Here is a 23,568-nt window from a genome sequence, read left to right as displayed (position 1 = left end):
GATTACTTATAATAATTCTCAGCTGGTTAAGAGATATCAATGGAGGGTCCTCCCACAGGGAATGCTGAATAGCTCAACCTTGTGCAAATATATTGTAAAACAGCCATTGGAAGTGATATGTAAAAAATTTCCTAAATCTAAAATTTATCATTATAGGGATGATATTTTATTAGTTGACTCAAATGCAGATACATTCGAAAGAATTTTGAAGAAGTAAAGAAAATTTTGACTTGCTGGAGATTACAAATTGATCCTGAAAAGATACAAAGATGAGATTCTATTAATTATTTAGGATATAAAATAGGTCTACAAAAATTAGACCCCACAATACAAATTAGGAGAGATCAATTAAGGACTCTTAATGACTTTCAAAGATTATTTGGAGACATTTCTCATCTATGAACTATTATTGGGGTAAAAAATGATGAACTGAATAATGTGTTCAAAACCTTAGATGGTGACAAGGACTTAAATAGTTCCAGAGAATTATCAGCTGACACTGAGAAAGAATTGGCCTTGGTAGAAGAGAAGGAACAGGAAGGACATGTGGATTGTGTGGATCCAAAGCTGGATTGCATTTTGGTTATTTCACCCTCTAGGTGTTCTCCTACAGGAATTTCAATGCAGAGGGAAGATATTATATTGGAATGGGCATTTCTACCAAATAAACCGAGTAAAAAATTAAAAACTTATGTGGAAAATATCTCTGACTTGATTTTAAAAGGAAAATTGAGACTTTGTCAATTATCAGGAATAGACCCAGTAGAAATTGTTGTACCTTTAAATAAAGAGAACATTGAAAATACGGACAGAAAGTGAACCTTGGCAAAGAGCTTGCAGTAATTTTTTTGGGAGAGATTAAGAGCAAATATCCCAAAAGTGATAGAATTGATCTTATAAAGAGAACTGATTGGATTTTGCCTTGAATTGTATGGAAAACACTCACATCTGGCGCTCATACATTTTATACAGATGCAAACAAACAAGGAAAGGCAGGTTACAAATCAGAAATTTAAGTAAAGTGGTTCAAAGTCCTTATAATTCATATAATTGTATGCTATTCTTTTGGTATTAATGGATTTTTCAGAACCTCTCAACATAGTTACTGTATGCTGAAAGAGTGGTATTTCACATTGAGAGTGCTGAATTTATCCCCAATGAGTCAGAATTAACTTTACTATTTATTCAGTTACAAGATATAATCAGAAATAGAAATCATCCCTTATATATAACACATCTGATCCCATACGGGTCTGCCAGGCCCTCTAGCACAGGTAATGATGAGATTGATCAATTATTGATAGAAAATGTTCTGGAGACCTCAGAATTTCATAAAAAATCATCATGTCAATAGTAAAGGTTTAAAAAAAAGATTTTTCTATAACCTGGCAACAAGCCAAGGAAATTGTAAGGAAATGTCCAACTTGCTCCTTTTATAACCAGATGACATTACCAGCACGATGTAACCCAAAGGGTACTCAGAGGAATGAAATCTGGCAGATGGATGTCCTTACCTTTGCAGAATTTGGAAAATTGAAATATGTACACCATACTATTGATAGTTGTTCAGGATTTCAATGGGCAACTGCTTTGAGTTCTGAAAAAGCTGATTCTGTAATCACTCATTTGCTAGAAGTTATAGCCATCATGGGTATACCTGCACAAATTAAAACTGACAATGCTCCAGCATATGTCTCTGTTAAAATGAAAGAGTTTTTTGCTTATTACAATATAAAGGATATTACCGGTATACCACATAATCCTACAGGCCAAGCAGTTATAGAAAGATGAAACAGAACTCTATAGGATATGCTAAATAAACAGAAAGGAGTAAACAAAACCCCACAGAAATAGATTACATAATGCTCTATTAACTTTAAATTTTCTCAGTGCTAATGAGAAAGGAACAACAGCTGCAGAGAGACATTGGATGATAGAAAAAAACTATAGAATAAAATCAGCCTATATACTTTAAGGATGTGCTGACCTCAGAATGGAAACCAGGATATGTGTTATGTTGGGGACAAGGTTTTGCTTTTGTTTCTACAGGAGAAGATAAACTGTGGATACCATCAAAATTGATAAATGTTCAATTTGAACAAGAAAGACCTCTTAATTAAAAGAGGCTCATCATCCAGCATGACCATCCAATTTAAACTAACTTATAGCATTAACACATGCCTTTTCAATTAATCAGATATAACTTGGCAAAAGGAAACCTCCCCAAAGTTAGTCTTGGGGAAAGGTTTTTGTTGTTGTCTTTTAGGAGAATGAAGGCTAAGGAATCTGAAGAACACTGGACAAATGAGACAACTGAAGAAAAAGGACAAATCATCAAGAAAAAATGTCCCAAGAAAAAGAGTAAAATCTATAAAATTTCAAAAGTCTTCCTAAATGGTTGTTTCTGCTCTTCTCTAAAGACATTTAACACTAATGATCTTCTTGTAGTCCCAGTTCAATTAAAATTTAAAGCTGACTTTGGAGTTGGAGAATGGCTCTCTTCTTTAAACCCAACCATGTTGTTAAAAGGAAAATGCAAGAGACATGCCCAGTGGCGGCAGCCTGCAGAGGTAGACAGGCCTGGCAGCTGAGACAAGCAGACGCAGGTAGGCCCATGGTGGTAGCCCACAGAGGTAGATGGGCCCAGCGGCGGTGGCCGACAGGAACATATAGGCCCGGCAGCGGTTGGCAGAGACATACAGGCCCGATGGCGGTCAGCAGAGACATACAGGCCCAGCGGCGGCCCACAGAGGTAGACAGGCCCGGCGGCGGCAGAGACAAGCAGACGCAGGTAGGCCTGCTGCAGTGGCCCGCAGAGGTAGACGGGCCTGGCAGCAGTGACAAGAAGAGGTAGGTAGGCCTGCGGCGGCAGCCGGCAGAGACATACAGGCCCGGAAGTGGCCTGCAGAGGCAGAGAGGCCCGGTGGCAGCCGACAGGCACATACAGGCCCAGCGGTGGCCCGCAGAGGTAGACAGGCCCGGCGACGAAGACAAGCAGATGCAGCTTGGAACAGGGACGCCCCTAACCCCAACACCCAGGGAAGAACCTATCTCCATGGGACGGAACCAGAACGAATCTGAACACTCCATCTGAGGACAACCCAGGGCCCAGCTGCTGATCCTGCAAAACCCAACAACTTGGAGGTGTTGGTGAGACTACCCCGCTCAGCTGAAATCCATCCGGGAGAGGATTCAGATGCCTACAGTTTGAAGTCTGAAGAAACATTATCAGCTGAGGAGTCGACGAATGAACAAAATGTGACCTGGGAACACAGAAGAAGGCTCTGCCCGGCCACCAAACCAGATCACCAGAATCATAAGTATATACTTCACCAACTGAGATCAGCTGCCCCTGAAGAAACAGCCCAATAGCACCAATTTAACCAAGAACTCCTACTGAACCAAGACTAAAAATTAGAACAAGGGAGGCACTCTCAGACACAGACACCACCTGCACCAAGCAGAGGAAGAGATGAGTAGATGCCAGTGCAAAAATACAGGCAACAACATAAAGACCTATATAGCAACATCAGAATGTAGTGATTCTACACCTGCAAGACCTGAACATACCAAGACAGAAGAAACAGAAGAAATCAACCCTAAAAATGACTTTAAGAAGATGATAGAGGCCCTTAAAGAAGATATAAAATATTCCCTTAAAGAGGAAATAAAAACTTCCCTTAAAGAGGAAATGAAAAACTCCATTAAAGAGGAAATAAAAAAACTCCCTTAAAGAAATGGAAGAAAAAACGAACAAAAATTGAGAAGAAATCAAAGGAAGCCAAGAAAAAGCAATTAAACAGATGAAAGAAACATTCCAAGATCTGAAAAATGAATTTGAGACAATAAAGAAAACACATGCTGGGGGAATGCTGGAAATAGAAATCCTGACTAAACGAACAGGAACTACAGAAAAAAGCATAACCAACAGATTTCAAGAGATGGAACAGAGAATCTCTGACACTGAAGACACAATAGAGAAAATAGATTCATCAGTCAAAGAAAACACTAAAGACAAAAAAGTCATAACACAAAATGTCCAAGAAATTTGGGACACCATGAAAAGACCAAACCTAAGAATAATAGGGATAGAAGGAGAAGAATACCAACTCGGAGGCACAGAAAATATATTCAACAAAATCATAGAAGAAAACTTTCCTAACCTAAAGAAAGAAATACCAATGAAGATACAAGAAGCTTACAGAACACCGAATAGGCTGGATCCAAAAAGAAAGTCCCCTTGCCACATAATAATTAAAACACTAAACACACAGAACAAAGAAAAAATGTTAAGAGCCACAAAGGAAAAAGACCAAGTAACATATAAAGGCAAACCCATCAGAATAACACCAGACTTCTCAATAGAGACTATGAAAGCTAGAAGATCATGGACAAATCTCATGCAGACACTAAGGGACCACAGATACCAACCCAGACTATTATACCCAGCAAAACTCTCAATCACCATAGGCGGAGTAAACAAAATATTTCAGGATAAAATCAGATTTAATCAATACCTGTCCACAAACCCAGCCCTACAGAAAGCACTAGAAGGGAAAATCCAACCCAAAGAAGCTAAACACATCCATGAAAAATCAAGCAATAGATAATCCCACACCAACATACACCAAAGAAGGACAACACAACACAACCACAAAAAATAACAGGAATTAACAATCACTGGTCATTAATATCCATCAATATCAATGGTCCCAACTCACCTATAAAAAGACACAGGCTAACAGAATAGATAAGAAAACAGGACGCATCCATCTGCTGCATACAAGAAACACACCTTAACTTCAAAGACAGACACTACCTCCGAGTAAAGGGCTGGGAAAAGGCTTTCCAAGCAAATGGACCTAAGAAACAAGCTGGTGTAGCTATCCTAATATCTAATAAAATAGACTTCAAACTAAAATCAATCAAAAGAGATCAGGATGGACATTACATATTTAACACGGGAAAAATCCACCAAGATGAAATCTCGATTCTAAACATTTATGCTCCAAATACAAAAGCACCCACATTCATAAAAGAAACACTACTAAAGTTAAAACGCACATCAAACCCCACACATTAGTAGCGGGAGATTTTAACACACCACTCTCACCAAAAGATAGATCTACCAGACTGAAACTTAACAAAGAAATAAAGGACCTAACAGGTGTTATGACTCAAATGGACTTAATAGATATCTACAGAACATTCCATCCTAACACAAAAGAATATACCTTCTTCTCAGCACCCCATGGAACCTTCTCAAAAATTGACCACATGCTTGGACACAAAACAAATCTCAACAGATACAAAAAATTGGAATAACCTCCTGTATTTTATCAGACCACCATGCCTTAATGTTAGACCTCAACAACAACAAAAATTATAGAAAACCCACAAACTCATGGAAACTGAATAATGCCCACCTGAAACATCAATGGGTCAAGGAAGAAATAAAGAAAGAAATTAAAGATTTCCTAGAATTCAATGAAAATGAAAGTACAACATACCCAAACTTATGGGTCACTATGAAAGCAGTGCTCAGAGGAAAATTCATAGCTCTAAATGCACACATAAAGAAGATGGAGCAATCCCATACCAATGAATTAACAGCACAACTGAAAGCTCTAGAACAAAAAGAAACAAACTCATCCAGGAGAAATAGACGCCAGGAAATAATCAAATTGAGGGATGAAATCAACGAAATAGAAAACAGGAGAACAATACAAAAAATCAATGAAACAAAGAGTTGGTTCTTTGAAAAAATCAACAAGATAGACAAACCCCTAGCCAAATTAGCGAAAAGGCAAAGAGAGAGCACCCAAATTAACAAAATCAGAAATGAAAAGGGAGACATAACAACAGACAACGAGGAAATCCAGAGAATCATCAGATCATACTTCAAAAATCTGTACTTCACAAAAATGGAAAACCAGGAAGAAATGGACAATTTTCTGGATAAATACCAGATACCAAAATTAAATCAAGACCAGATAAACCATCTAAATAGACCAATAACCCCTAAAGAAATAGAAACAGTCATCAAAAGTCTCCCAAACAAAAAAAGCCCAGGACCAGATGGTTTCAGTGCAGAATTCAACCAGACTTTCAAAGAAGAACTAATACAAATACTCTTCAAAGTGTTCCACAGAATAGAAACAGAAGGAACACTTCCAAACTCTTTTTATGAGGCTACAATTACCCTGATACCCAAACCACACAAAGATGCAACAAAGAAAGAGAACTACAGACCAATCTCCCTCATGAATATTGATGCAAAAATATTCAACAAAATATTGGCAAACCGAATCCAAGAATACATCAAAACAATTATCCACCATGACCAAGTAGGATTCATCCCAGAGATTCAAGGATGGTTCAACATACGAAAATCAGTCAATGTAATACACCATATAAACAAACTGAAAGAAAAAAACCACATGATCATCTCATTAGATGCTGAAAAAGCCTTTGACAAAATCCAACACCCCTTCATGATAAAGGTCTAAGAAAGATCAGGAATACAAGGACCATTTCTAAACATAATAAAGGCAATTTATAGCAAGCCAACAGCAAACATCAAATTAAACAGAGAGAAACTCAAAGCGATACCACTAAATTCAGGAACAAGACAAGGCTCTCCACTCTCCCCATATTTATTCAATATAGTACTAGAAGTTCTAGCTAGAGCAATAAGACAAAAAAAGGGGATCAAAGGGATACAAATTGGCAAGGAAGAAGTCAAACTTTCACTATTTGCAGATGATATGATAGTATACATAAGTGACCCCAAAAACTCTACCAGGGAACTCCTACAGCTGATAAACTCCTTCAGTAAAGTGGCAGGATACAAGATCAACTCAAAAAAATCAGTAGCCCTCTTATACACAAATGATAAAAGGGCTGAAAAAGAAGTCAGATAAACATCTCCCTTTACAATAGCCACAAATACTATAATATACCTTGGGATAACACTAACTAAACAAGTGAAGGACCTTTTTGATAAGAACTTTAAATCTCTAAAGAAAGAAATTGAAGAAGATATCAGAAAATGGAAGGATCCCCCATGCTCACGGATAGGTTGAATTAACATAGTAAAAATGGCAATCTTACCAAAAGCAATCTACAGATACAATGCAATCCCCATCAAAATCCCAACACAATTCTTCACAGACTTGGAAAGAAACATACTCAACTTCATATGGAAAAACAAAAGACCCAGGATACCTAAAAGAATCCTATGTGATAAAGCAACCTTTGGAGGCATCACCATCCCTGACCTCAAAATCTACTATAGAGCTATAGTAATAAAAACAGTTTGGTACTGGTATAAAAACCAACCTGTGGACCAATGGAATCAAATTGAAGACCCTGACATTAATCCATGCACATATGAACACCTGGTTTTTGACAAAGGAGCCAAAACTATACAATGGAAAAAAGAAAGTATCTTCAACAAATGGTGCTGGCATAACTGGATGTCAATATGTAAAAGATTACAAATAGATCCATATCTGTCACCATGCACAAAACTCAAGTCCAAGTGGATCAAAAACCTGAACATAAATCCTGTTACACTAAACTTAATAGAAAAGAAAGTAGGAAGCACTCTTGAACGCATTGGCACCGGAAACCATTTCCTAAATAAAATACCAACAGCACAGACCCTGAGCACAATAATTAATAAATGGGACCTCTTGAAACTGAGAAGCTTTTGCAGGGCAAAAGACACAGTCAATAAGACAAAAAGACAGCCAACAGAATGGGAAAAGATCTTCACCAACCCCACATCTGACAGAGGATTGATGTCCACAGTATATAAAGAACTCAAGAAACTAGACATCAAAGCACTGAACAGTCCAATTAAAAAATGGGCTAAAGAGCTAAACAGAGAATTCACAAAACAAGTACCACAAATGGCTGAAAGACATTTAAAGAAATGCTCAACATCCTTAATCATCTGAGAAATGCAAATCAAAACGACTCTGAGATACCACCTTACACCTTTCAGAATGGCTACGATCAAAAACGCCAATGACAGTCAATGTTGGAGAGGATGTGGAGCAAAGGGAACACTCCTCCACTGTTGGTGGGAATGTAAACTTGTACAACCACTGTGGAAATCAGTATGGCGGTTTCTCAGAAAATTAGGAATCGAACTACCTCAAGATCCAGCCATCCCACTCTTGGGCATATGCCCAAGGAATGCTGATTCATACAATAAAGATACATGCTCAGCTATGTTCATAGCAGCACTATTTGTAATAGCCAGAACCTGGAAACAACCTAGATGCCCATCAACGGAAGAATGGATGAAAAAAATGTGGTACATATACACAATGGAGTACTACTCAGCAGAGAAAAACAATGAAAGCATGAAATTTGCAGGCAAATGGATGGAACTAGAAAAAATCATCCTGAGTGAGGTAACCCAAACCCAGAAAGACAGTCATGGTATGTACTCACTCATAAGTGGATTCTAGATATAAAATAAAGAACAATCAGACCACACACACAAAAAGGAAAATCCAAAATCTTTGTATCATGCCAAAAGAAAGAGCCATCTTCTGATATGGGACAGAAGAATAGAAAAAATTAAGGCACTATTCTATTGTTACTAATAACAATTCCTTGATTCTATTTTGATTCTTCAAAATTTTCCTGAGGTATAAATTTTTTATAACAATTTATAAAACATACATATGTATTTTAAACTTTTGTTATGATATTAATGGCCATATAGGGTACTAACTAATTCTAGAAAAACGGTTTTATTTAGCTGCCTATACATGTTTTTTTGTTCGAGTCTCTATTAGTTTTCCCCAGGAAATCACAGCCAAGCCTAACATCGAATTTGAAGTCTCCAGAAAGATGATGGGGCTTCACAACAATGATTCCACATAGACAATAATAATACCACTAAGCTGACAAACATCACCCTAAGATCAGTCTTAGACTACAAACTGCTGGGAACAATTTTGATATGGCTAGCTGAGATGATCCAGTTTAACAGACTACTTGAACAAGGACTTGAGATAATCCCTGAACTTTGGCATTATGCACAGACTGGACACAAAGGGTATAGCTACCTTTCCTAGAATTTAACAATTAACCCAAATTTTTTATTTTCAGAATCCCCTAAAGATGCCTTTGCCCACATACAGCAGGAAGCAATTTTAAGAACACGATACCCACATTCCCAAAGAAGTGGTGTGGGGTGGGTGATTTTTGGTCTTTTAATGGGGTTTGGGTCTGGGATAATTTTCATTGTTTAGGAGGGTTGGTTGCAAGTTGTTAAGTGTTAGGAAAAGGGCTAAGCAAAAGAGATTAGATTTAAGGTTCTTGTTTGAAAAAAAGATATACAGAAATGATAGAACAGAGGGTAGATTGTAGCTAGAGTTTTCCTGCCTTGCTCACAGTCAGGACAAATCTTTGTCACCCGCCATTCCCACAGCTGCTCAGACCCAGCCAAGTAAACACAGAGACTTATATTGCTTACAAACTGTATGGCCATGGCAGGCTTCTTGCTAACAGTTCTTATAGCATAAATTAATCCATTTCTATAAATGTATACCTTGCCACATCTCTTGTGGCTTACCAGTGTCTTCACATTCTTCTTGTCATAGTGGTGGCTGGCAGTGACTCCTATCACCTTCCTGTTCTTTCTTTTCTCCTCTCTGTTAGTCCTGCCTATATTTCCTGCCTGGCCACTGGCCAATCAGTGTTTTATTTATTGACCAATTGGAGCATTTGACATACAGACCATCCCACAGCAGTAGATTATTGATTCTACTCTGAAAAGAAAACAAAAGAAAAGAAAAGAGAGGATATAGATATGATATAGAAAAAAAGATATTATTGAATCTTTTTTTAAATGACAATTACTAGTTCTAAATACTTTACATTGGATTGGATTTTTTCATATTGTATACAAATTTTATATATTGAGATTGAGTTTGTTAGAAAATGCTGTATGTATTTTTTTTTCTAATTTTGTTGAGGATATTGTACTTATATAGTTCATTTAACAATGTAATGCAATTAGCTAATTCTTGAATGTTATTATTATCAACTATTAGGATATAAAAATGAATGTTAGTAGTTAGACATAATCAAACTTATAGACATATTAGCTATGTTTTCAAGGCTAAGCAGAGATATATATTTTAGGTAGACAGGTCATCTTCAAACCTTTCAGAGATCTATAGAATATGGCATTTAAAATGTTTTAATAAGTTAGAAATTTTTCTTTTTTTATGACTATGAGACATGTCGGGTGCTGGCAGCACCAATCTATTTCAGAGAAGATATGGGCATAAGAAACTGCATATGGAGTTAACTTTTATTGTGGCAAAAGGTAGCCTCTGGGCAACAAAATGCCCTCACTTCGACTGCTGACAAACAGGACAAAATGGACAGACAGGACACAGATCCTTGACAAGACAAGTGTGGTTGTGGCTTTAGCAACAGACACCCCATGAGGCCAGGACAATATGGCACCATTGTTGAAGTGGCCTCTGCTATCTGGAAAAGGTACAGTGCCCCTTTCTTCAAAGGCAGCTGAACAGGCAGTGGACTGATAGCTTCTGGTGTGCAGTGGAACAGTAGCTGAAACTGTTATTCTTGAAAAAGTAACTAGGCTGACAGAGTCTAACCTCTCAATGGCAGACTGGCATTAAAGAAAGAGAGATAAAGCCACCCACAAGCCGAGAAGAATGGACAGCTAAATTCCAAAAGCACCAACAATTTCCAGAATTCAAAATTCTGAATCATGACAGGACACTGGTGGAATTCAGGTTTATCTGGTACATGGACTGCTCTCACTGAATATGAGATCAAACTGTAGGCCTTGTGTACATCCTACTTCATAAGTGAGCCTGTCAGATATGCTAATCCTATAGGCTGAAGATGATGTCCCAATGTTGGGGAGAAAACTTGGGTGACTGACTGTCCAGGCAGCTGGCTGTTTCTGTCAACTCACTTTTTTTTTGGAAGCTACTTGCTTGCACTTCCTGGTTCTTTTTTTTTTTCACTTTTTTCATTTTCCTTTGTTAAGAAATTTTCTACTCACTCTACATACCACCCACAGATCCCCCCTTCTCCCTCCTCCCACTCTCCAGCCCTCCCTCCCCAGCCACCCCACATCCCCACATCCCCCAAATCAAGGTCTCCCATGGGGAGTCAGCAGAGCCCAGTAAACTGAGCCTAGGCAGGTCCAAGCCCCTCCCCACCGCATCAAGGCTGTGCAAGGCATCACACCATAGGCACTGGGCTCCCAGAAGCCTGCCCATGCACCAGGGATAGAACCTGATCACCCTGCCTGGGTGCCCCACAAACAGTTTGAGCCAAACAACCGTCTTTCATATCCAGAGGGCCTAGTCCAGTCCCATGGGGGCTCCACAGCCACTAGTGTACTGGTATCGTGTTCTCCAAAATATTGTACACCCTAGTAAACTTATCTGGAGTCAGAGAACAGAACAGCCACTAGATACAGAGGCTAGAAAATGGTGGCACTCACGCCTTTAATCCTAGCATTCCAGAGGCAAAAATCCCTCTGGATCTCTGTGAGTTCAAGGCCACAATGGAAACAGCCAAGCATGGTGGCTCACGCCTTTAATCCCAGGAAGTGAGCCTTTAATCCCAGGGAGTGATGGCAGAAAGCAGAAAGGTATATAAGGTGTGAGGACCAGAAACTCAGGCTTGTGAGAAGCAGTTCAGCTGAGATTCATTTGGATAAGGACTCAGAGGCTTCCAGTCTGAGGAAACAGGATCAGCTGAGGAACTAGTGAGGTCAGGTAGCTGTGGCTTGTTCTGCTTCTCTGATCTTCCAGCATTCACCCCAATAACTGGCCTCAGGTTTGATTTTATTAATAAGACCTGTTAAGATTCATGCTACACACTAGTCTATAGTTCATGGGATACCAGTGTTGTGTGGCCGGTCATCTCTGCACATCTTCCCATCATGATCTTGATATCCCACACCTGCAGAATCCCTTCTCTCTCTCATTGATTGGATTCCTGGAGCTCAGCCTGGCACCTGGCTGTGGATCTCTGCATCTGCCTCCATCAGTCACTGGACAAAGGCTCTGTGATGACGGTTAGGGTATTAACTAGACAGGTCACCAGAGTAGACCAGTCCAGACACCCTCTGGACCACTGCCAGTAGTCCAAGGTGGGGTCATCCTTGTGGATTTCCAAGAGCCTCCCTGGCACCTTGCCTCTTCCTATTCCCATGATGTCATCATCTATCTTGGTATCTCCCTCCCTGTCCTCCCACTCTGTCCTTGTTTCAGCTTGACCCTCCCATTTCCCCGATGTTCCCATCCCCCACTCCTCACCTTCTGCCACCCCCCCACACCCAGTCAACTCATGTAGATCTCATCCACTTCTTTTTCACTGGGCCATCCTTGTGTCCCTCCTAGGGTCTTTCCCTGTTAGCCAGCCTCTCTGGAGCTGTGGGTTGCAGTCTGGCTATCCCTTTCCTCACATCTAGTATCCACTTATGTGTGAGTACATACTATATTTGTCCTTCTGAGTCTGGGTTACCTCACTCAGGATGATATTTTCTAGTTCCATCCATTTGCCTGCAAATTTCATGATGTTGTTGTTTTTTCCAGCGGAGTAGTATTCCATTGTTTGTATGTGCCACATTTTCTTTATCCATTCTTCACTTGAGGGGCATCTAGGTTGTTTTCAGGTTCTTGCTATTACAAATAATGATGCTATGAACATAGTTGAGCATGTGTAATCATGGTAAGATTGAGCATTCCTTGGGGATATGCCCAAGAGTGGTATAGCTGGGTCTTGAGGGAGACTGATCCCCAATTTTCAGAGAAACTGCCATACTGTTTTCCAAAGTGGCTGTACAAGTTTGCAATCCCACCAACAGTGGAGGAATGTTTCCCTTGCTCCACATCCTCTCCAACATAAGCTGTCATCAGTGTTTTTGATCTTAGCCATTCCGACAGGTGTAAGATGGTATCTCAGAGTCATTTTGATTTGAATTTCCCTGATGACTATGGGTGTTGAACAATTCCTTAAACGTCTTTCAGCCATTTAGCTTCCTCTGTTGAGAATTCTCTGTTAAGCTCTGTTGTATGGTGATATTTTATTTGTACTGAAATGTGATTTTATTTGTACGTTAATAAATAAAGTTGCCTGGGGGTCAGAGCTAATAGTAAGCCATAGTGGAGCTGGGTGTTCGTGGTACACGCCTTTAATCCCAGAACTTGGTAGGCAGAGCTAGGTAGATCTCTGTGTGGTCAAGGATACAGTTAGCATTGGAGACACACGCCTTTAATCTCAATACCAACCATAGAAGACCTGGAGGTCTGTACAGACAGGCACTGACGAGGCGGTCATGTGGTTGGGTTTACAACCAATGAGAAGGCAGAACAGAAAGTCTATATAAAGACAAACACACAGGAAGTAGGTCTCTCTTGGCTGAAGAGGATCACTGAAGCAGGAAGGGTAAGGCTCTTAGCTCTGACCTCTTGGGCTTTTATTTTTACATTGGCTCTGTGTTTCTTATTTAATAAGATGGTTACTTCTACAGTTAAGCTTTCAGGCTTTTGAGCAGCAATTCAGCTGAGACCCATTCTGGATGAGGAATCAGAGGCTTCCAGTCTGAGGAGACAAGACCAGCTGAGGATCTGGCGAGGTGAGGTAGCTGTGGCTTGTTCTGTCACTCTGATCTACCAGCATTGACCTCAATACTTGGCTCTGGGTTTGATTTTATTAATAAGAACTTTTAAGATTCATGCTACATCTGGTGCCCAATGTGGGGCGCTGGAGAGAAATTCTCCAGCAACATTGTGGCCCATTTTTTTTTAAATTGGATTGTTCAGTATTTTGAAGTCTAGCTTTTTGAATTCTTTATATATATATATTGGAGATCAGCCCTCTGTTAGATGTGGGGTTGGTGAATATCTTTTCCCATTCCGTAGGCTGTTGTTTTGTCTTATTGACCATGTCCTTTGCCCTACAAAAGCTTCTCAGTTTAAGGAGGTCCCATTGATTGATTGTTTCTCTCAGTGTCTGTGCTACTGGTGATATATTTAGGAAGTGGTCTCCTGTGCCAATGCATTCAAGGCTACTTCCTACTTTCTCTCTATCAAGTTCAGTGTAACTGGATTTATGTTGAGGTCTTTGATCCACTTAGACTTGAGTTTTGTGCATGGTGATAGATATGGATCTATATGCAATCTTCTACATGTTGACATACAGTTATGCCAGGACCATTTGTTCAAGGTGCTTTCTTTTTTCCATGGTACAGTTTTGGCATCTTTTTGAAAAATCATTTGTTCATAGGTGTGTGGATTAATGTCAGGGTCTTCAATTCGATTCCATTGGTCTGTGTCAGTTTTTAGGCCAGTACCAAGCTGTTTTTATTACTGTAGCTCTATAGTAGAGCTTGATGTCAGGGATCATGATGCCTCCAGAGGTTGTTTTATTGTACAGGATTCCTTTAGCTATCCTAATTTTTTCCATGTAAAGTTAAGTATTGTTCTTTCCAAGTCTGTGAAGAATTATGTTGGGAGTTTGATGGGGATTGCATTGAATCTGTAGATTGCTTTTGGTAAGATTGCCATTTTTACTATGTTAATTCTACCTATCTATGAGCATGGGACATCTTTCCATTTTTTGATATATTCTTCAATTTCCTTCTTCAGATATTTAAAGTTCTTATCATACAGGTCTTTTACTTGCTTAGTTGGAGTTATGTCCCCCTTTTCATTTCTGATTTTGTTGATTTGGATTCTCTCTCTCTGTCTTTTGGTTAGTTTGGATAAGGGCTTGTCTATCTTGTTGATTTTCTCAAAGAACAAACTCTTTGTTTCATTAATTTTTTGTATTATTCTCTTAGTTTCTAATTTATTAATTTCACCTCTCACTTTGATAATTTCCTGGCATCTATTCTTCCTGGGAGACTTTGCTTCTTCTTGTTCTAGAGCTTTCAGATGTGCTGTTAAGTCACTAGTGTGGGATTTCTCCAACTTCTTTATGTGGGCATTTAGTGCTATGAATTTCCCTCTTAGCACTGCTTTCATAGTGTCCCATAAGTTTGTGTATGTGGTGTCTTCATTTTCATTGATCTCTAGGAAGTCTTTAATTTCTTTCTTTATTTCTTCCCTAACTCATTGGTGATTCAGTTGAGCATTATTCAGTTTCCATGAGATTGTAGGTTTTCTGTAGTTTTTGTTGTTGTTGAAATCTAACTTTAAACCATGGTGGTCTGATAGAACACAGGAGGTTATTCCAATTGTTTTGTATCTGTTGAGATTTGCTTTGTGGCCAAGTATGTGGTCAATTTTAGAGAAAGTTCCATGGGGTGCTGAGAAGAAGGTATATTCTTTCTTGTTAGGATGGAATGTTCTGTAGATATCTATTAGGTACAATTGGGTCATGACATCAGTTAAGTCCTTTATTTCTCTGTTAAGTTTCGATTTGGGAGATCTGTCCAGTGGTGAAAGTGGGGTTTTGAGATCTCCCACTATTAATGTGTGGGGTTTTATATGTGGTTTAAGTTTTAGTAATGTTTCTATTACATATGTGGGTGCCCTTGTGCTTGGGGCATAAATGTTCAGAATTGAAACTTCATCTTGGTGGATCATTCCTGTGATGAGGATGTAATGCCCTTCTTGATCTCTTTTGATTGATTTTAGTTTGAAGTTTATGTTGTTTGATATCAGGATGGCTACACCCGCTTGTTTCTTAAGACCATTTGATTGGAAAGTCTTTTCCCTGCCTTTTATTCTTAGGTAGTGTCTGTCTTTGAATTTGAGATGTGTTTCTTGTATGCAGCAGAAAGATGGGTCCTGCTTTTGTATCCATTCTGTAAGCCTATGTCTTTTTATAGGTGAATTAAGTCTGTTGATATTAAGGGATATTAACGACCAGTGATTGTTCATCAGTGTTATTTTTGGTGGTAGTGTGTGTGTACTTCTCTTCTTTGGGGTTCACTGTTGTGGCTTTATCTATTGCCTGTGTTTTCGAGTGTGTATCTGACTTCCTTAGGTTGGAATTTTCCTTCTAGTGCTTTCTGTAGGGCTGGGTTTGTGATAGGTATTGTTTAAATCTGGCTTTGTCTTCGAATGTCTTGTTCCTTCCATCTATGATGATTGAAAGTTTTGCTGGGCATATTAGTCTGAGCTGACATCCATGGTCTCTTAGTGTCTGCATTACATCTGTCCAGGTCCTTCTGGCTTTCAAAGTCTCCTTTGAGAAATTGGGTCTTATTCTGATGGGTTTACCTTTATAGGTCACTTGGCCTTTTTCCTTGGCTGCTCTTAATATTCTTTCTTTATTCTGTACATTTATTTGTTTAATTATTATGTGTCGAGGGAACTTTTTTTGGGTGTCTAGTCTGTTTGGTGTTCTATAGGCTTCTTGTATTTTCATAGGGATTTCCTTCTTTAAGTTGGGAAAGTTTTCTTCTATGATTTTGTTGAATATATTTTCTGTGCCTTTGAGTTGGTATTCCTCTCCTTCTTCTATCCCTATAATTCATAGGTTTGGCCTTTTCATGGTGTCCCAAATTTCTTGGACATTTTGGTTCATGACTTTGTTGGCTTTAGTGTTTCCTTCGACTGATGAAACTATTTCTTCTACTGTATCTTCAATGCCAGAGATCCTCTCTTCCATCTCTTGCATTCTGTTGGTTATACTTGCATCTGAAGTTCCCGATCTTTTATTCAGGTTTTCTATTTCCAGCATTCCCTCTGTTTGTGTCTTCTCTATTTTTTCAATTTCCCTTTTCAGGTCTTGGACTGTTTCCTTTATTTGTTTCATTGCTTTTTCATGATTTTCTTTCAGTACTTTATTGTTTTCTTCCAGGACTTTATTGTTTTCTTGCAGGACTTTATTGTTTTCTTCTAATTTGTTTGCCCTTTCCTCTAGTTGTTTACAGCGTTCTTCCAATTTTCTTGTCTTTTCCTCTACACAAGCCTCTACCTTCTTCATGATGTTACTCATAAGGCTACTTTCTTCTGCTTCTTCCAATTCTTGATGTTCAGGTCTAGATGTTGGAGGTGGGCTAGGTTCTGGTGATGCTGTATTGCTCTTCATTTTGTTGTATGTACTTCTGCCTTGACGTCTGCCCATCTCCTTGTGGTTCCTTCTTGGTCTTATCAGTGTACTTGGTTCAGAAAGAGCTGACAGATTCAGGAAGTCTCTCTCTCTTGTCCAGATGGGAGTTCTCTTGTCCAAATGGGAACTCCGGGGCAGGATGGAAGCTCTTATCTGGACCAGAAGTCTCTGGTCCAGAAGGGAAGTCGGGAGCAGGATGGGAGCTGGGGGCCGGTCTCTAAGTCTCAGGAAGTGGCTGGGGTCTTGGGCAGATGGGGGTGGGGGCAGGGTGCAGGGATTGTAGGGGCTGCTGGGGGGCTTGGAAAAGGGGATCCCTCCTGGTGGGGCTAAAAGGGGACCTGCCCGGGAGCCAGAACCTGGGGCCAAGTTGGGTAGGTCTTCCCGGAGTGGCTGGTGCCCAGGGATGGGGTCTGGGTTGGTCCCGGATACTCACCTCTGGTCCAGAAGGGAAGTCGGGGGCAGGATGGGAGCTGGGGGCCGGTCTCTAAGTCTCAGGAAGTGGCTGGGGTCTTGGGCAGATGGGGGTGGGGGCAGGGCATGGAGATTGCAGGGGCTGCTGGGGGGCTTGGAAAAGTGGATCCCTCCAGGTGGGGCTAGAAGGGGACCTGCCCGGTGGCCAGGACCTGGGGCCAAGTTGGGCAGGTCTTCCCGGAGTCTTAAAGATTTATTTTTAACTGGATATAGTGGCCTATGTGTCTAAACCCAGCACTTTGGAGACAGAGACTGATGGATCTCTCTGAGTTTGCAAAAGCCTGGTCTACATAGTGAGATCTAGGCCAGCCAAGGCTACGTAGTTAGATCCTGTCTCAACAAAACAAAACAGAGCTGGAGAGATTCCTCAGCAGTTACAAACACTGGCTTCTCTTCTCAAGTACCTGAGTTTGATTTCTAGCACCCACATGGAGGCTCATAACCATCTGTAACCCCAGCTCAGGGGAGCTGATGTCTTCTTCTGGCTTCCCTAGGCACTGCCACCATGTGGTGCACACACATATATACAAGCAAAACACTCATAAACATAAAATAAGAAGTTTACACAGACAAAAGACTTATTTTATTCTGTGTGAGTACCTATATTTATAAACATGTGTGCCTGATAACCAAGGAGACCAGATGCATTATGTCCTCTGAAACTGTAGTTACAGGAGATTGTGAGAGAACCAGACTTAGGTCATCTGCAAGAGAAGTACCCTTAACTACAGCAAATACTCTTAACTACTGAGCCATCTTTCAGCCTATAGTGTTAGGTTCTTAGTGAATACTTATTGATGAAAACTTACTAAGAGCCATGACTTGAGTCTTTGACTACATTTTTGTTTGCCTATTTTGGGTTTAGTTTTTTAGGTTTTTTTTGTTTGTTTTTTTGGGTGGTTTAAGACAGACTCTCATTACTTGGCCTTGATGGGCCTAGAACTCACTATGTGCACCAAGTTGAATTCAAACTCACAGTGATCTGCTTGCCTCTGCTTCCTGAGTGCCAGGACTAAAGGTGTACATCTCCATGCCTAGACTTCAGCTGTTTTAATAGATCAAGGAATACTGTAATGGTGTCTCAGTCTTCCAGGTGTTAGTATTATAGATGTAATTTTAAACAGTCCTATTAAATAAGAAACACAGAGCCAAATAAACAGTTAAAAGCCCAGAGATCGAGCAGTAGCCAAGAGCTAAGACCACCTTATCTTACCACTTGCTGCTGTCCTTCCCCAGAGAGAGAGACCTTTTTCCTGTGTCCTGTCTTTTTATTGCCTTTCTATTCTGCCTTCTCATTGGTTCTAAACCCAGCCACATGACTTCCTTGTCACTGCCTGTCTATACAGACCTCCACGTCTCTATGATTCATACTGAGATTAAAGGTTTGGGTCACCACTTGGCTGTGTCCTTGAACACTCAGAGATTCTGCCTGCCATGTGATCAGATTAAGGGCATGTGCTACCACCACCAGACTTCTGCTAAATGGCTTGGTCTTAGCTCTGATCCCCAGGCAACTTTATTTATACAAATAACATTGAATAACATTTCAGCACAAATAAAATATCACCATATAGTATTGCTGGTACAGATATATTTGTAATGATGGTGTGATAGAGTGTTAGAACACTCATTTATGATGCTCAATGTCATAAGTTTGATTCTAGGCCCAAACAAAACATACCACTTTCCCACTTTCCCCCCAATACAAACAAGTTCACATAAACAAAACTATCTGTAGTATAGTATAAATAACATTGAGAACTTTTGTCTTTCAGCAAGATCTTGCTAGGCTTGAGCAGGCTATCCAGAACTAAAGAAAGATTTGTGTTTTTTTTTTACCATATGGCATCTAGGTTTTAATTTTTGCTTGTGTGTGTGTGTGTGTGTGTGTGTGTGTGTGTGTGTGTGTGTGTGTGTGTTTGAGACAGAGTATCTTAAACTCTGTAGTGCAGGCTGGCCTAAAATTCATGATCCTGCTGCCTCAGCCTCCCAGGTACTAGCTTATACATTTAGTTCTGACCCTGATTTTATCCCATTTTCTGATACATAATTAGTAGCCCAAGCTAGCCCCAAACTTAGACTATTCCTGTCTGACAATCCTGGCACTGGGATTATAGGTGTGAACCACAAGGTCTGTCCTAGGAAATCTTTATTTTGAGTTTGGAAAAATCATTAGAAAGGGTGGTGGTATCATAGTTTAGAAAAAAATAGTGTACCTGAAGCCATTGCCTCCCATCGTCTATTAGACCAGCAATAGAAAAGTGGAAAATATGTTCATGATTTGAGATTATGATTTCTCTGAGGAAAATTATACATGCATGATTTATGTTTTGCATCTTAGGTGTTCCCCTAAAGAATGAGCTGAAGGCTTTGGTTCCTAGCTGATGATGCTGTTGGGAAGTTATAGAAGCTTTAGGGGGTGACAGTGTGCCTTTGGTGGGGTGGACTTCAACCCTGGTCCCTTCCTCTGTCTCTGCAATTCCTGCTGCCATGCTAGCAGTCTTGTCCTTCCACACGCTCCTTCACATGAGGTTCTGCCTCTGTACATCCAGTGCAATGGTGCCGGATGACCCTAGGCTGGAAACTGATACCATAAGCAAATTCATTCTTCCTCCTTTTTAGTTTATCTTTGCTGTTCTAGCTTTGTAGTTGAAAGCTGATTGATGCAAACAGGTTACAAAGCATTTTCTCTCTTGATTTTGGATATTTTGAGCAAGGGCCTCATGTAAGCCATACTTCCCTCAAATTTACCACGTAGCTGAGCATGGCCCTGAAATCCTGATCCTCCTGTCTCCACCTCTGAGGTTCTGGAATTTCAGGTGTGAACCATATCCTGCTAGAATAAATAGCTTTATTATTTGAATCACAGACTTTCAACAGTTGGAAACTTTGTCTCCAACTGCTTTTCATCCACAGATAGATATGAGCTGCCATATGGGTACTTGGAACTGAACACATGTCCTCTGTAAGAGCAGCAGACACTCTTAACTGCTGAGCCATATCTCTGTCCCCTAATGTATAATTTTTACAAAATAGTTGTAGGTCCAGGTTTATGACATACACCTGTAACTCTAGAATTTGGTAAGAAGAGACAGCAGAATCAAGTCTATTAGTCCTACATAGTGACAGTGAGACCCTGTCTCACCACCCCCACACAAAGTAATTGTTTATTTTATAATACATTTATTATAGTAGTTAACAAATTATATATAATATTCTTATAGCAAGAAGTCTGTTTGTTTAGGAATACTTACAAACATACTATTACTGATCAAAAGATAGTATTTTAGAATTTTTCCCTGAGAAGGAGTGGCTTTTTGAGATGTTTGGTAGGGGCTCAAAAGCTGGCATGGCAGGTCCCCACCAGGCCTATGTCCCAGCTGCCTTCCTCCTCTAGGTCTGAAAAACTCCATCATGAACTGGAACATACTACAGCCCAGGGTAGCCTTTTGCAGATGGACCTACTACAAGCAGGAACACTGAGTGCATCAGACAAGTGAGGCACCATTGACTCCTACCCACTGCATGACATTCATGGGATGGGTTCTCTTCCTTGACATTAGTTTCCCATGTGTAAATATGACCTGGATTTGTCTAGGCCATGGCCCAGCAAGACTGTTTATAAGTCTGATCGCCTTGACTTCTCTGACAGGACCCCTTGAGAGAACTGAGGAGGCTGAAGGAAGCCATACACATTCTCTACTCTAGCATCAACACCTCCTCAAAAAAAGATACCTCCTTGTATCTGTGAACTAACAGTGAGGAAAATCTTAATACACCTGCAGGGGATCCATGCCCAGTAGATCCATGTGTCTGTTGGGGCATTATTTCCAGAGAAAAGAAACTATCAGAAAGAAGCTTAAAATACAGCAGACCCATCAAGATTTACTCAGAACCCTGACACCCATCAGCAAGTGGCCCCAAAGAGGGGCACAGCAGCATGAGGAGGATATCTCATTGAGTGAGAGTAACCCTGCCAGTTTATTGTACATGTCTTTAGTAAGCTGACTGAGACCTCCATATGGGGTGAGAAATCTGACAAGAAAGACTATTCATGTCATGCTGTTACCTATACACACCACCTGGAAAAGAATAGGATTCCCTCCCCAGGGCAGTGCTGAAATTGACTCATATCACAGGAAAGTGTTGCTGAGAAAACTAACCCCCAGCCCTATTCGGACCTAGAGAGAGCAGCATACCCTGTAATCTACATGCCCTGCCCACATTCCCATCTACCCCAGACCCCAGCCAGTTCCTGAGGCTTGGAAACCAACCCCCAGCTCTCATCAGGCCTAGAGAGAGAGCTCTCATTGGACAAAGGGCTGTCATTAGACCAAGGGTAACCTCAGCAGACAGAGAATCTGCCAGCCCTCATTAGACCAAGAGTGGCTTTCTGAGAAGGAAAATCTCCCACCTCTCATTGGAACAAGAGAGGCTTCCTGAAACACAGAATCAGCCAGTTCTGACTGGACCAAGAAGCCTGAGAAGACCAAGAAAGCATCTGTGACTCACAGAATCAACTAGCTTGGGTTGACCCAAGAGCAGCTCCCTGAGACACAGAATCTGCCTGCTCCCATTAGACCAAGAGCTAAGATTGGACCCAGAAGGGCCCCCTGAGACAGAGACACAACAAGCACAGAGTGGACCAACAGCAACTCGCTCAGACACAGGCACCTTGTATACCCATTAGAGGAGGAGTTGGGCTGACATCAAGTACATACAACAACATAAAGAGCATTACAGCATCACCAGAACCTAGCTCTCCTCCAACAGCAAGACCTGAACATCACAAGACAAAAGAAGCAGAAGAAAGAGACCTTAAGAATAGCATCATGAAGATGCTAGAGGCCTTTCAAGAAAAAAAAATGAAAAATGAAATTGAGGAAAAGATGAACAAAAAGTGGAAGAAATCAATAAAGAAATTGAGAAAAAGACAAAAAAATTGGGAGAAATAGAGGAAAAGACAAATAAAAAATTGGAAGAAAGCAATAGATCCCTTAAAGAAAACCATGAAAAAGCAATCAAACAGGTGAGAGAAACAGTTCAAGACATGAAAAGGGAAATCGAAACAATGAAGAGGACACAAACAGAGGGAATGCTGGAAACAGAAAATCTGAGTAAACAAATAGGATAACCAACAGAATACAAGAGATAGAAGAGAGGATCTCTGGTGTAGAGGATACAATAGAGGAAATGGATTCATCAGTCAAAGAAAATGCCAAAGCCAAAAATGCCGTAACACAAAATGTCCAAGAAATCTGGGACACCATGAAAAGACCAAATCTACAAATAATAGGGTAGAGGAAGGAGAAGAATACCAACTCAAAGGCACAGAAAATATATTCAGCAAGATCATAGAAGAAAACTTTCCCAACTTAAAGAAGGAAATACCTATGAAGATACAAGAAGCCTATATAATAGCAAATAGACTTACCCATTATATAATTATATACAAGATATATATATATATCTTATATATATATAATTATATACAAGAAGCCTATATAATACCAAATTATATATATATATATATTATACATATATAATTATATACAAGAAGCCTATATAATACCAAATAGACTCTTGTCAACCTATTGATTCAAGGTTTGCACCATCATACTCTTTCTAGTATTTGAGGGCTCACCTGGGCTCAGGTGGCTCCAGATAGACCAGTCAAGAGTTTCACTAACAGCTTGAGTGAGTTCTGCTGACTCTTGGGGGTGTGTGTGGGGGGATTTTTTATCACTATGTGACTTCTCTTTGTTTTGAACCACCAATCTCTAAAAGTCTGAGGCTCTTCCGCAGATGCTGTTCATTTCAGAGGACTCATCCCTCTTGCTCCATATCACCCTGACTTAATTTTTCAGCATCCATTATTTTTCACCATATGGATCTTAAGGAGGGAAAGATCCCTCCTTATACAGTGTTTTGAAAGTGAGCTTTGGACTCCCCACAGATAAAGTTTCTACTGAAGCAGAGAGCTAGATATCTGGGTTTGGAAGGCTGAAG

Source organism: Peromyscus maniculatus, chromosome 17, assembly GCF_049852395.1.
Source record: "Peromyscus maniculatus bairdii isolate BWxNUB_F1_BW_parent chromosome 17, HU_Pman_BW_mat_3.1, whole genome shotgun sequence".
Classification (NCBI taxonomy): domain Eukaryota; kingdom Metazoa; phylum Chordata; class Mammalia; order Rodentia; family Cricetidae; genus Peromyscus; species Peromyscus maniculatus.
Note: the sequence above shows the minus strand (reverse complement) of the source record.